This window comes from Sapajus apella, unplaced genomic scaffold (genome assembly GCF_009761245.1).
Source record: "Sapajus apella isolate SASKATOON/1434 unplaced genomic scaffold, GSC_monkey_1.0 scaffold38, whole genome shotgun sequence".
Classification (NCBI taxonomy): Eukaryota; Metazoa; Chordata; class Mammalia; order Primates; family Cebidae; genus Sapajus; species Sapajus apella.
Genome location: NW_022436978.1, coordinates 21,240,767 through 21,255,088, shown reverse-complemented (window position 1 = coordinate 21,255,088; position 14,322 = coordinate 21,240,767). Strand labels below are relative to the sequence as shown.

At 38.8% G+C, this 14,322-nt stretch overlaps 1 protein-coding gene across 8 annotated transcripts in view; it reads right to left on the bottom strand.

The window, feature by feature from the left end:
• Positions 1-14,322, bottom strand: part of PEX5L (peroxisomal biogenesis factor 5 like) — a 250,462-nt gene that overhangs the window by 115,243 nt on the left and 120,897 nt on the right. The gene's annotated exons all lie outside the window — the stretch shown is intronic.

The following is a 14,322-nucleotide window of genomic DNA, read 5'->3' as shown; positions in this document are numbered from 1 at the left end:
AGTCAGAAGCTGACTGATAATTGGCTTGGCAATTCATGAAACTTTACAAATTTGCTCATCAGCAGCTCTGCAGGGCTGATGGCAATATACCTGTGCAAATTTCTTTCTTTTTTGAAGACAGTAGCTTAAAACATTGTGAGATACATATGTAACTGTTCAGACTTCAAGCTCAATTTTAAAAACAGAACCACACCAAAGGGTCAGTTTTCATCTATTATGTGAGACAACATGAAGACAGCAAAAATAAAATATACACTGAATATGCATTCAAGCATATAAGCGTTTTATAAACATTCGATAACATTAAGTCTATATGCTTCTATGCCACTCAGCAACTATGGAACAGGACAGGGATATTTTAGAAGTTGATTATCACATTGTGACATCCTCCAGCAATGATTTCAGCCTATTTCTTCTCAAGTAATATTTCAAAATCACTTTTTCCCACTTCCTTGTTTAATTTCTTGAAATATTTTTGACTGGAAAAACAGTATCAGCATTAAGGGGAAACTTATTTTTTTCAAGGCTTTCCTGTGGAAAATTATTTGATATTTTTATTTCTTCTGTCATTTGTTTCTTCACTTAGGAAGGAGAATGACAGCTTTCCTAACAAGTAATAATTCTAGAAAATAATCTCTTTATTAAGTTCGATGATAAGAGCAGGCACAAATGAATGAAACGCAGGGCATCTAGCAGTGCCGTTCACATTTATTAAGAAATTAATCATGGTCCACTTCTTTCCTTTTTAAAATACAGAACATAAGAAACAGCATACACAATACGGGACATCACAGGATCCTCTCCGGCTGGACACCAGGCTGTGGAGCCACCGGCTGTCTTCAGATGACAAGGTGTCGGGCCTGTGTCACAGGGAAGGGGCTAAACTATTTCAAGAAGCCACCACATGCGGGGCACGCTGCCAAATGTTTGACATAATTTCATTCGTCTGATCTCATGATAACTCTGTGGGGTAGATATTATCTTCAATATGGTGGAAGGCACTGAAGCCCAGAGACGGTGTGATGTGGCCACAGCTTCAAAGCCATTCTGTGGCCGAGCCAGGACGGGGACCAGCCTGGCTTGCCAGGCTGTCCTGCTCTGTCTCTACCACACCGGTGTCTGTGCACATGACCTGGGGAGGCTGCAGGCCTCAACCGCCTGGGCTCATGTCAGTTCATGATCTCGCTGAAATTTGGGGCAGCAGCCACTTCTCACACAGACTGGCTCTAAGCACACATTCTCTGAGAGATTCCTTCTTTCTCTGGTCTGGAGCGGTCAGTAGCTGCACTCCTAAGCACATTTCTAACAAAATGCTTTCACTGCTTTCATCTCCACAGAAAAGTAACCTAAGTATTTCACATATGTACAAACTTCTTTGTTATTCTGTAGCTCTTAATAGGTTCATAAGCTTTAGCACCTCTCTAATTCTTATTAAATGCTAACTAAATGCTATTAAATGCCACCTTTACTAAGACTTTCCTGAGATCCATCGTGGTGCATAAAATACTTAAACTATGCAGTTCCAGTTACACGGGCCAATGGTAAGCAGTTTTCTAGTTGCAGATTCTATTACTGCTATCATGAAATTTGTAATTTAAAAATTACTTTCATTATTTTTAAACTATCAACAATTATCCAGAGTTTCTCTATCAGAGATAAAACAGATGAAATTGAGATATGTTAGATTAGAGGAAAAGTAAAAGACTGTAATACCAGACATCTCTGCCAACCCCAAATCATCTAACATACGAATTTTTAAAATAGCCTTCCTTTTGTACTGATTATAAAAAATAACATATTATTGCCAAAAATTGATAAAAAACAGAGCTAAGAAAATAAAAGTAACAATCTTAATATTTTCATGAATTAAAAAAAATTATTTTATAGTACCAGCAATTAATTTTTTAGGTTGAATGTTTTAAGGATAGATCTACTACTATAAAGTCTACAAGTATGAATATATTGAATATATTTCCTTATATATGCATACATGTAAACAAACTCCTGGTATATATTTTTGTTTGTTTGTTCTTGAGACAGTGTCTCGCTCTGTCACCCAGGCTGGAGTGCAGTGGTGTGATCTTGGTTCACTATAGCCTCAACCTCCTGGGCTCAAGTGATCCTCCCACCTCAGCCTCCTAAGCAGCTGAGACTACAGGTGTGTGCCACCACACTCTGCTAATTAAAACTATATATATATATATATATATATATTTTTTTTTTTTTAAGAAATGGAGACTCACTATGTTTCCTAGGCTGGTCTCAAACTCCTGGGCTCAAGCAATCTTCCTTCCCACCTTAGCCTCCCAAAGTTTTGGGATTACAGATGTGAGTCACTGTACCTGGCACAGTCGTCCGTTTTGCATATGCTAAAAAATTCTGGACCCTGGACGATTAGCACCTGCAAAAAAACTGCCCAGCAGAAGTGTCATTTTTGATGGCTGTTCTTGTCGCTCACGCACAGAAGCAGGATAACCTACCTGCTTTCCCTTGGTGAGCTAAATGTCAGAGTAAGTGTCAATTGTCATGCTCTTTTCAAACTCCCAACACAGGAAAAGGTCAGGGCCATATTTTACAGTGCCTTTCCCAGTAAAGAGTGCTCCTGTGGAATTCCTCCAGCACAGATCAGGGTTCAGGCCATCTTGGTTTATCTTAGCTATTTCCTTCTCAACAGAATGTTTTGTAAGTTTTAAAAGTGGTACCAATACCTAAATCTTGACATACCAGTCAATCCTTGTTTCTAAACATTCTGAAAGAAGCACAGATCTAGGTGTAAATCACTGGGAAGCATGGACAGAATGTGCTTTTCTTAAATAGAGATTCACCTGTGGAATTTACAGTCCACAATGAATTCACCATTGGTTCAGTGATCTGTTTGCAGCTGGAAAACGTGATTTACAATTCCTTCCTAAGGGTAGTCAAGTTGCAGCAAAGAAACTGGTGTCTATTTAAAATAATGACACAGGACATTGAAAAGAAAGACTTCGGACTGACCCTGTATTTCCCTCTTACTGTCTCTTTTTCCCTCCAGCATTGTTTTCTCCGTGAGACAGGTGCACATTTCTTCAGCCCTCATCTTTTGTAGGAAGTCTTCCGGGATTAATGAGGAGTTACACTAATTACATTCTGTTATGTAACTCCTGTACCTTCTGTTTATGTTATGTGTTAATTGGCACTATTTGTTTTACCGAGAATGTGATCAGGTTGGGAGAATGTGATGGGGTGGGGGAAGGGCCAGGTGGGAGAACAACATGGATACCAGTCTCCACAGTCTTTGACTCCAAGCCTCCACTTATGAACATTACTGGGACCCCACACCCACCAGATGCATGCTCACTTTCCTTGGTCTGAATGACTGGAGCAGCGTGAGATTATGACTTTCATCGGCCCTCGGCACTTCTGGCTTCATGAGATACTTCCTTTAAAAAATCACATTCTAGTGCTACATTGGTATAAAGACAAAAATAATCCAGACTGTATCTATTATTGCACATTAATTGTTAGAAAATAGTCCATTTTGGGGGGTTCTGATTTTAAGGGAGAGTGACGTTAAATCATTTTCATGGGTCCTTAAAAGCACTGTGGGACCTATGCACTGTGTCCACTCTGCCAAGTGGGTAAACTGGTCCTTCCCCTTTTGAGGGGGGCGTCTCCTTAATGGTCGGTGTGCCGTCCCGACGGCTGCCGTGCTGTCCCTGGCATGACCGTCCTGGCTGCTCGGGAGATCGATGCTGCTTCCACATTCTGCATGTCCATGATGGCTGTTCCTGCCCTAACAGCCCCCTGGCTCCTGCGGCTGGTCTCACTGTTTTTGTTAAGGGAGTCTTTCCTAACAGTGCTCACAGGTCTTTGAAAAAAGATGTTTCAAACTGACGAACAATAATTGCATGTGCTCAAACAAGCAGCTTTCATCTTGTCATTCTTAAAACACGCTCTCTAAAAGCCTGGAGCATCTAGACCCTAGGCAGAAAGCACTGGCAAGTAATATCCACGGTTACTCTTAAGATGTAACCTCTCCACCAGAAAACAGGCCTCGGCCTGCCTCAGAGTGGACTCCTGACCATCCAGGAGCACTTCTGAGGAAACTGAGTCAATCTATGTCCTTTTTTGTTGTTGTTAAAAATTTAGTCTATTAGTCTTTAATAACCAGAGTCACTGATTGGCTCCAAAGTACTTCTTGCCATTGTTTTTTCCTGATTATGCAGTTGGTCACTTGAGGAACAGACCTGTCCAATACCCACAATTTCTGAGCTGCGCCTATAGGCTAAGCTCCTCCTTGGGACCTTGTTATTATCTTGTATTTTGTAAACAATCCCGTGGCTGTGTCTCACTAATAAAACTGCCTGGTGAGAGCAAAGGTTGTGGGAATATCTTTTGAACCATTTCTGCCTTGTTGGGTATCATTCCCTGTGGGGGTACAAACACTCAAGTACACTCAACAAATATATGTCCTGGGTATCAAATTATTTCATCCTGCAATCACATACAGTATATGGCCAACTTTTACAGAAGGCGATTTTGACTTAGACGAAAAGTTTTAATTAGACTTTTAAGGAAATAAAATAGTTTCAAGCACCTAAATAAAAATTCATTACAAGTAGTAAGATGGTACCAGGTAAAGATGCTTACAACTTGCCCTGAAGGACAGAGGAGGCTTTATTTTTAATGAGTAAGATCCATTTGTCCATCAACAATTTTCCATTTGTTTGTTCATTTGAGAAGATTAAACATCCCTGATCTCACTCTTACCATGTCCCAGGGTTTGTTTGTCCTCTTTGTTTTGCAAGCAACTTACCACAGCAGTCAAGGTAATTGCACTTGATCTTCATTCATCTGTAACTGGCTTTGAATTAGTAAAGTTTTGCCATCAGGTTTCCTCTGATGAATGTGTCTCTAAGTTATTAGAGATTACTTTATCCTAAGGATGAGCTTCTCTATTACACACCTGCAAGCAACTTTTCCTATCGAGGGTGGTCTTAAAACCACTTTTTTTTCTTTTGCTTTTGGCCTTATATTGAGGATGGCATAAATAATACATATTTCATAATTAATGAGCAAATGTAGAATATGTTGTTTTATTTTTTACATTATAATTTCCAAATTTGTTATATTTTGAGAGGCCTTTGAAGATTGTGTGAAATACGTCACAAAAAATGTAATACCAATTAAAGGGTTACTGGGATTATTTTTCAATTCCTTGTCAAATATCTCAGATCATTTGCAAACAGGCACTTTCTTGGTGTTATTTTTAAGAAAACGAGAATGACTAAAATACAAAGATTAAAAATTACTTTTTCTAAAAATTCTGCCCTGCCTCCCCAAATATAAGAACTCTAGGCTGTTTGTATCTCACTTGCACAAATGGATGGACACCTTAGCATTCAAGAGAAAGCAAAGCATGAAAATCATTCATCATCAAATAGGTAGTTGCTTAGACTATGCTGAAGCAATGGTGTTTTGGGCATAGAGGGAGGTGAGATATAGCCTCCTTTGGAAAGGAAGCAGGGAAGGAGGTCTTGAGGCCTTGTTTCTCAGTATATTTTATGATTGGAAAGTATTCCAAAGCAAATAAAATAAGAATCCCTGCAGGTAAATATGGGGTCAAGACAATGAAAATGTTCCCTTGGATTCACCATCTCTGGAATTCTTTTACTTATCAGGGATTAGATGTACTTCCCCAACTTTCTGCCTCTAGTAAATACACATGCCAAATTAAGGAAAAACAGAAAACAAGTCACAAGGAAGAATATTACCCTCTTACCAAATTGGAGGCCACTAAATGTTGAAGGTCATTATTTTGGAGGAAGGAGATTAAATTCTCATTTTTCCCTTTGTTTTCTTTTTTGAGATGGAGTCTCACTCTGTTGCCCAGGCTGAAGTGCAGTGGTGCACTCATAGCTCACTGTTAACTTGAACTCTTGGACTCAAGTGATCCTCCTGCCTCAGCCTCCTGAGTAGCTAGGACTACCTACAGGTGTGCATCATTCTGCCTGGCTAATTTATAAGTTTTTTTTTTTTTTTTTTTTTGTAGAATTGGAGTCTTGCTATGTTGTCCAGGCTGGTCTCAAACTCCTGGCCTCAAGCGATCCTCCTGTCTTATCCTCCCAGTGTGCTGAGACTACAGGTATGAGCCATCAAGTTGGTCTCCCCTCATTTTTTTAAAGATAAAAAAGCCTGTACATTGAGTATACTGTTTTTAAATTATTGAATCTAAGACAGTAAATGTGTCCAGATGTCATAGGGTAGAATTATACTATATCATTTTTATTCCAGAGGAAGGCAGTTAACTAGTGAATTGGAATTCACCCCTTTACGAATGTTTAAGGCATATTCTACTGCGAATTGCTGAGCCAGAATTGTAGCCTTGAAGCCTCACCATTCAGTAGGCTTCTCTGTGGCTTTCCTCATTTTCTGGCAGGTGCAAGCGTTTTTATCAGCTTGTTCTCCAGTCACCAAATGCCCTGGTTTTGTTGATATAACTTAAGAAAACTGCAAAAACTAGGCCAAGTTTACAAGATACTAGCCAAGAAGGTCTGCAGCTAAGGTACTCCATCTGCCGACTTCCCTGAAACAGCTCCAAGAGAGAAGCTGAGACTTTGGGAATTCCTATTCTAAAGTTGTGGAATCAACTCTGGCACCTCTGCTTATCCACATTTCTCTAGGGGTCACTGGCAATGTGTGGGTTGGTTCTTCATAATGCAGTTGGGTTCCTTAAAAGCAGATGAATAATAGTCTTCTCATCTTATGGAGAAGAGTTAGGAAAAATATAGAAAGATCCTCAAGCTGCAAGCCACTGTCAGCACGTAGCTGGGTATGGTCAAGGTGATTACTGGCTAATGGAGCCAGTGGGGCTGATGTGGTCAGAGGAGAAAGTAGGAAGGCCATGTGGCATGCTGGCACCAACACCCAGGCTGGAGTCAGAAGAGAGGAGTTTCAATCCCAGTTCTGGCTTTTATAAGCTGTCTCTCTAAACTTCTGTTTTACCTTTTAAAAACAGGATAGCATTACTGTCTACTTCATAGATTTTTCAGAATTACAGGAAATAGTATACACAGAAACACTTTCCACAAAGCCTGGCACAGAGTAGGTGCTGAAATATTAACTGACTATGAACTATGACTGCTGAGCTCATGAGCCCTGTTGGCTTAATTGTGTCTATGAGATAGGTGGCAAAGATGCAATCTTTTGCTTGTGTTCATCCATGGAATATGTGGCAACGGTTCTCCTGGTCTTACTGTTGCAGAGTATTCTATCATCTCAATGTACCACATTTACCCATTTACCTGTTGATGGATATTTGGGCTCTTTGGGCGATTACAGTGTAATGAACTTGAATTTAGAAGCCACAGGGGACATAAGAGGACCAAATAAAGGAAACTGAAAAATAGATGTGAAAAGAATAGAGAGACTTAAATATCAGCAATAGAAGCAGCAAACAGTGAATGTATAGAGAAAATGTCTTATCCGTGAGCAAATTAAGAGGAAGTCTGAGTCTCTGTAGCCAATAAGCAAAGACAAATGTTGAGATGACTTAAATGAAGAGTAACAGGGTACGGAGATGAAGGATCAGAAGCAAGACCAGGATGCTGAATCTAGCTGCCAGCAGGTAACAACAAACCAGTGTCTAATGATTTCGGATTACTAACTGTTATGAGCTGAGCTGTGACTCTCAAAATCATGTTTTCTTCTCATAGATACTAAGCTGCAGTGCCTAAGACTGTGGCTGTGTCTGGAAACAGGGTTGTTACAGAGGTAATTAAGTTAGAAAGAAGTCATCGGAGTGGGTCCTATTCCAGTATGACTGGTATTCTTATGAGAAAAGGAAATCAAGACACAGACATTCACAGAGGGAAGACCAGGCAAAGACACCCACTGACAGCCAAGGAGAGGCCTTTGAAAACCAACCCTGCTGACACCCTGATCTCAAGCCTCCAGCTTCCAGAAATGCGAGCACATAAAATAAAATTCTATTGCTTAAGCCACCAATCTGTGGCACTTTGTTATGGAAGCCCTAGTAAGCTAACACAGCAACAGAGCAACCACCCATGAATGACGGCAAAGTGGTCTTACTCTTACATCTCTGTTTAGAAAAATCCAAAAAGAATTCACTAACAATGTTACTTTAAGCCTTTCAGCTAATTTCTCCTGTGGTTTCTAGTCTGTTCAAAAGGACTTCATAGGCATTGAAAATGAGGAATGTGGAACCTTTGGCCACCTACAACATGCCATGACCTAACTGTCAGGGACAGTTGCCCAAAATAAATGTAAATGAAGAGTGTGCCTTGAGTGGCGGTCATGGAGCTGTGCTTTCTCTCACTAAACGGAGGTTTTAGTCACATGACCTCAAATTATAGTTTGGAACTGCTTGAAAATAATTTTCTTGTGAAAAAGCAAATTTCTTTTGATTTCTAAATGTAAATGCTCCAAGGAAGTTGTTTCCAACTAAAAGTTTATTAAATTATATACACTTAGAAGCTTCATTAGTTAATATAGACATTAGCCAAAAGATAGAGTTCATATGTATGTAAACAGAGAACGAAGTAAAAAAAAGAACATTTGGAAAATAATCATGTACCACTGATAGGCTTTAAATTTTATTTGAAGAAAGCGCTTGCTAATATCTCTGTAGCGTATTTTGGGGTAGGGCTTACACCTGGTCTCTGCAGTCAGACACAGCCTGGCCTGTTTCAACTTATATATGAAGACATTAGCTTAGATGATATCCATGGGCGACTTTAGGTGAGTTAGAACGCTTGGAGTGCCACAATGTTTTAATAAAGCCAGTTTCTCTTTTTCTAATCACTATAAATGTATAATTCACATTTCTATCGGTATGCAGATGATGTACAAATTCACTTTACTTTTCTATCAAACCTTCTGGTTATAGTCACAGTACTGATTAGTTTCAAATGTAGAACACCTGTTATAAATGTCAACAGATGTATGAAATTTGCTCTTGGAGCTACCATTTAAGTACTTATTAAAAAGAAAAAGAGCCTCTGAATTCTCTTCCCCACCATGCTTATTGACACTCGTGAAGATGAGAGGCGAGGCTAGGAGCAGAACCAGGTAGCCCACTCCAGACAGAAGAATTCCAGTGGTTTCGAAGCCCGTGTCTGGCTGTGCTTAGACTCAAGTCCCACAATCTATATTCCATATTTCTGTTCTTAGAGGTTTGCTTCAACTGACAAAACAGAAGGGGAAGAAAGCAGTTGCCAAGTGCCTGCCTTTTCTCGGGTGTTATGCTATTTGCTCATCAACCACAAGCTACTGAGGGATGCGTTAGCTCAGTGGGTGTGGCCACATGGCTTTACAGATGTGTGCTTGCTGAGGGTAGGCGGGATTTCTGTTGATAGAATGTGGGACCTGGCATTAGAAAATGGAGTATGAGGTTCAGACACAACAATGCTTTCTTGTGTTATCTTGGGCAGAGATCTTATTTTTCTCTAAGGTGGAGAGTGCCAATGGTACTAATAACTGCCTCGCTGACATGGCAGCGTTTTTTGAGGATCAAAAAATAGGTAATATAGGTAAAAATGAGCATTCGATATGCTCAAATAATGTTATAAATCAGCAAAATACCATTAGCTGAGTAAATTATTTTCTGTGTGTATTTGGGAGGCCATAGAATCTGAAAGGACTATTTATAATTTGAAATAATAACTTGGTAATGCTATACTATAATCAAAAAGTTAATGAACTTCTTCTAACAACAGAAACCCAAAGCAAGGCTCGATCTAGTCGATTACAGCTGTAGCTGTGAAACTCCAACATAACATAAGATTGCCGATGAATTCACAGAACTGACAGAGAGAACTGTGTTAGGAAATCTATCTAACCACAGTTATATAATCACAATAAAAAAGATGACTTTCGACTTTCAAAGTCTAAGAAAGGATTCAGAGTAGAAGACTTTACGACTGTTGGAATATTTCAGGCAATTTCAAAAGTATACATTTCTATTAATTAGTACACTGGTTTGTCCGATGAATTATAAATAGGCATCACATATCTTGTTTCCAATTTGGAAAGACTGGAACATTTTGGTGGACCATTTAGTTCCTAAAGGTATTGGACCATTTCTATTCTTTGTACCTGACTGCCTGTACCTTTGTATTCCCTGTATAGGAATACTGGAAATACGACCGTACTCCCTGTCTCAATCCATTATTAACAGGCAGGAGAGTAATTTGATAATATTGGCTTCAAGTTGCTTATAAAGTTTTTCTCAATCTGCTGCAAATGGACTCCCCGCTAACCCCTGCATTTTCTTCTTTCTGACTCTCAGATATATATCAAAAGAGACTAAATTAACATTTAAAAATGATTTGGCCTAAACTCAGTTCAATCTGCCAAATAATGCACTGTGGCCTTTTAGGTCCAAAGAGCAACTACATGACACTGATATTTTATGAGACAGGTTGAAATTGATACTAATTCTTGGTAGATGTTATATACACAAAAAATTAATCCTTTAAGATCCTAGTTATTCCCATATAAATATATGCCATTTATTTAAATTCAACTTTTAAAAGGTTCTGATAAAGTAGAAGAGATTTTAGGTCCCCCGCGGAAGCTCTTCCTATAAACACTGAATTGAAGAAAACTCAAAATGGTTTCAGCCTATTAAAATTTAGGTTTAAAATTTAGAATTGCTCTAATCTCCACTCCCCCATTAACCATATCACAGTATTCCCTTTCAGTCACATGTAACCTGTTCAAGTACCATAAAGACAAAAAACCTGACTGACCAGCATTTTTTTTCCATTTTTTTTGAAATTGGAAATTTTTTCTAATTCTCAAATTTTTTTGGAAAAAAAAATTTCCTATCTAGAAAAAAAAACGCCAAGCAAACCTGCTCATTTAAAGGATTCTAAAGATTCCAAGTTATGGTCCACAGTCAATATATATTCAGCCCCAACTCTGACAACTACATCTGGGGAACCATCCATCAAGGAAAGGTGAGTGGGTACTAGCCCTCAGGCCTGTAATAGCCTCGTCCTTCAAAGGAAAAATTAGGTTTAGTATATTCTACTTAGTGATGTAGAATGAAGTATTCACATGTTAGAAAGGCTTGCTACGAAGAAAAAGTGCTTTGTTCCCTGTAGTCAGTCTTAAGGTGATAAAAAACTTTCAGCTAATTAGAATAGCCAAATGTCTTTGAGTGTTCTCATTAATCAAAATCGTATGATATTTCTTTTGCTAGACTTCAAAACACAGAGACTTGTTTTTAATTTCTTACACTTAATGGGTGATTTTCTTAAATGTTGCACCGAGGTCACAAAAGGAAGTTATTTTAAAGGCTTACTTCCTTGTTTTTTCCTTAGGCCATCGCACTTACTTTAGGTATAACTTATAAATGTCTACGGATAATTTATTCAATGGTATAAAAACACAGACTCATTTTCTAGTTTTGTTTCCATTTATAATAAACTTCTTTAAAGATCTCATTGCAAATTATTTTGAGAGATTTTAAGTTGCAGTAAAAACTTAACCTAATTTGTTATAGGGTTTTTAATATTTAAGTCATCAAGTTTTAGAAATTACAGACATGTTTTTTCTTTTTTCTCAAGAACTTAAAACAATTTGCTCATTAGGCTTAGAATTTGACCTTTGAAAAGTGAAAATAAAGATGTTGGCGTTTTCCTCATTAAAAGTTGCTTATTTTCTTAGACAATATTTAATTGGAAATAGAAATGTATTTCTTGCATTTGGATATTTTAATATATAGTTTCTTTTTGCTATAAGAATAAAACAAAAACTATGTCACAGTAAACAAAGAAAGTGACAGACAGTTTTTGCAAGAAAAACTTAACTTGGATTCTTATATTACAGAATTCATTGTCCAGACAGGTCTCTTTTAATTAGTACCACAGAATTTTACTTACTTATTTCTTTCAACTTAGAATCTGTGAATGTTGATGATTTTATTTTCAAGTTATATCATGTTAACATTTTTATCTCTTTCTCCTTCTTCCAAAATGAGCGATGAAATTATATGCTTTAGAACTTTCGACACCTCAAAAAGTCTTAGGCAGATGTATTACCTATCATTCTCTATATGTGATATTTGTTACTGTACAGGTGAGAGCAAGGACTGATAAAAATATACCAACTGGATCTTTTCTTTGATGAACAGAGATTGGTGTTTTAGATAGCAGCCATCTCCTTAAGCGCAAACATGGCTCTTCGAGTGTCAGTCTTATTACAGAGTACCGAAGTTCCACAGAGGAGAGTCCAAACTCTAAGAGCTGCCTGCGTCATGGAGTGTTCTTGAGGAAAGGGACTCTTGGAACCCTTTTTCCTGTTTGATGTGGAGGGTCTTCTTCCACCACTTCCTCCCCCGCGGCAGTACACCCAGCAGCTCTACTGCGGTGCTCACCATTACACATTGAGTCCAAGTTACTGACCTCTGTCTCTGCAGAGGCTGCTTCCTTCACTTGGAATGCTCTTCTTGTCATCTTTGCCTGGTGAATTCCATGTATTCTTCCAGGTTCAGCTCAATCACTATCTTTTTTTTTTTTTTTTTTTGGACAGAGTCTCATTCTGTCGCCTAGGCTGGAGTGCAGTGGCGCAATCTCACAACCTCTGCCTCCTGGGTTCAGGTAATTTTCCTGCCTCAGCATCCAAAGTAGCAAAGTAGCTGCGACTACAAGCACCTGCCACCATGCCCAGCTATTTCATTTTTTATTTTTAGTAGAGATGGGGTTTCACCGTGTTGGTCAGGCTGGTCTTGAACTCCTGACCTCAGGTGATCCACCCACCTTGGCCTCCCAAAGTGTTGGGATTATGGGCGTGAGCCACTGTGCCTGACCTTTTTTTTTTTTTTTAAATTGAAGCCTACACTGTGATTTTCTTTAAGTTGGATACTGGGTCTCATTCTGTTTTGTGTTGCCACTAACAGTCGTGTGGGCACAAAGGTGTTAAATGAAGGCTTGTTGGATGAATGAAGGCATGAATGGACTGACAGGTGATATATCTGCTTAAGACCCTTTGAGGTTTCTTCCAAAGCCACGTCACAGAAGGATAAAACCATCTCCTTCCCAAACCTCTCCACCAACGTCTGAGGCAAAGACTAAGGATGGTGGCGGCTCCTGGCTGATAACTGAATGGAGTTCTCCTCAGCGATCATTTCAAACCTTTTGATCTCCGTAGCTAAAAGAAAGGTTGTTATGAGTTTACGGCTCCGCCACGGGACATTTTTATATTTTCTGCAAGCCCCTTGTAGGGATAGTGAAAATTATATTTACTTTAAATTAAGATATAGTAGCAGTTTGGACAGGGAGAAAGGAAAGAAAGAAAATTCGCTAAAAAATCCTCTTCATTATCTAATTAAATTAAATAATGTAAATGCCTTCTGTGAGATGCAGCCCTTTTGCGTGTGACTGAGAAACTGACCCGAGTTTTGCACTCAGATTGATAAAGTGTAGAACAAGAAGACAAGGAAGTGATGTCTTTGTATGCTTTGCTCAGTGTCATACATGTGAAGCCAAGCAGAGCACCTGACAGAGTAGGTACTCAAATATTTGTTGAATGATTTTTTAAAAATCCACAAAAAACTCTGATAAAGCAGAAGCAGGAGTTCAGAGCCAGAGAAGTTAGTATCCACAGAATCCACAGAAGTCTTGTGAGGTGGTGCTGGGTGGGAGTTTCTGAATTTTACCGTGCAGCCATGCTTTGAGTCAGTCTTGTCTGTATCTGAAGATTTAGGGAGACCTAGCTGGCATAGAGATTACATAAAATAAAAAAGAAACTATAACTTTAATCAAAGATGCCTTAAGGAAGAACTAGTACATTCATGTTCAATGATATTGAAGCCAACACAAATTACCTTAGTAATGAGAGATGTAGAGAAAAGTCATTCAATGTTTGAAGATGATTGGAAAAAGCTGGAAATTGTAGTGATGTAGTAGGTGAGGACAGAGTGATTATGTGCTGTGCCTGGAGGAAGGTGGAGAGCACTCTCTGGCTTTCTGAATTAAACAATTTCCTGAACAACATGAGAATAAAGGAGGCATAGGGAATTCGTTCGGAAAGGCCACCCTGCAGAAGACGGCTGTGGGTGAGATGCATTCTTTACTTTGAAGCCTCCAAGAATAAAACCCCTCTTTATTTGGTGTGTGACCGTGAATATAACCATTTCTGCTTCTGAAGAAACTACTCAGAACTGTAAACTTATCTGAAGAAGAGATGGGCATGAGAACATGCAGTTAATAAAAATCACTACCAAAATGTACTCAGCATGTCATAAACAGCTTCTGGGTGACTCTCACAAACGCCTCTTTGACGTGGATACAATTACATCCTCATTTTACAAAAGAG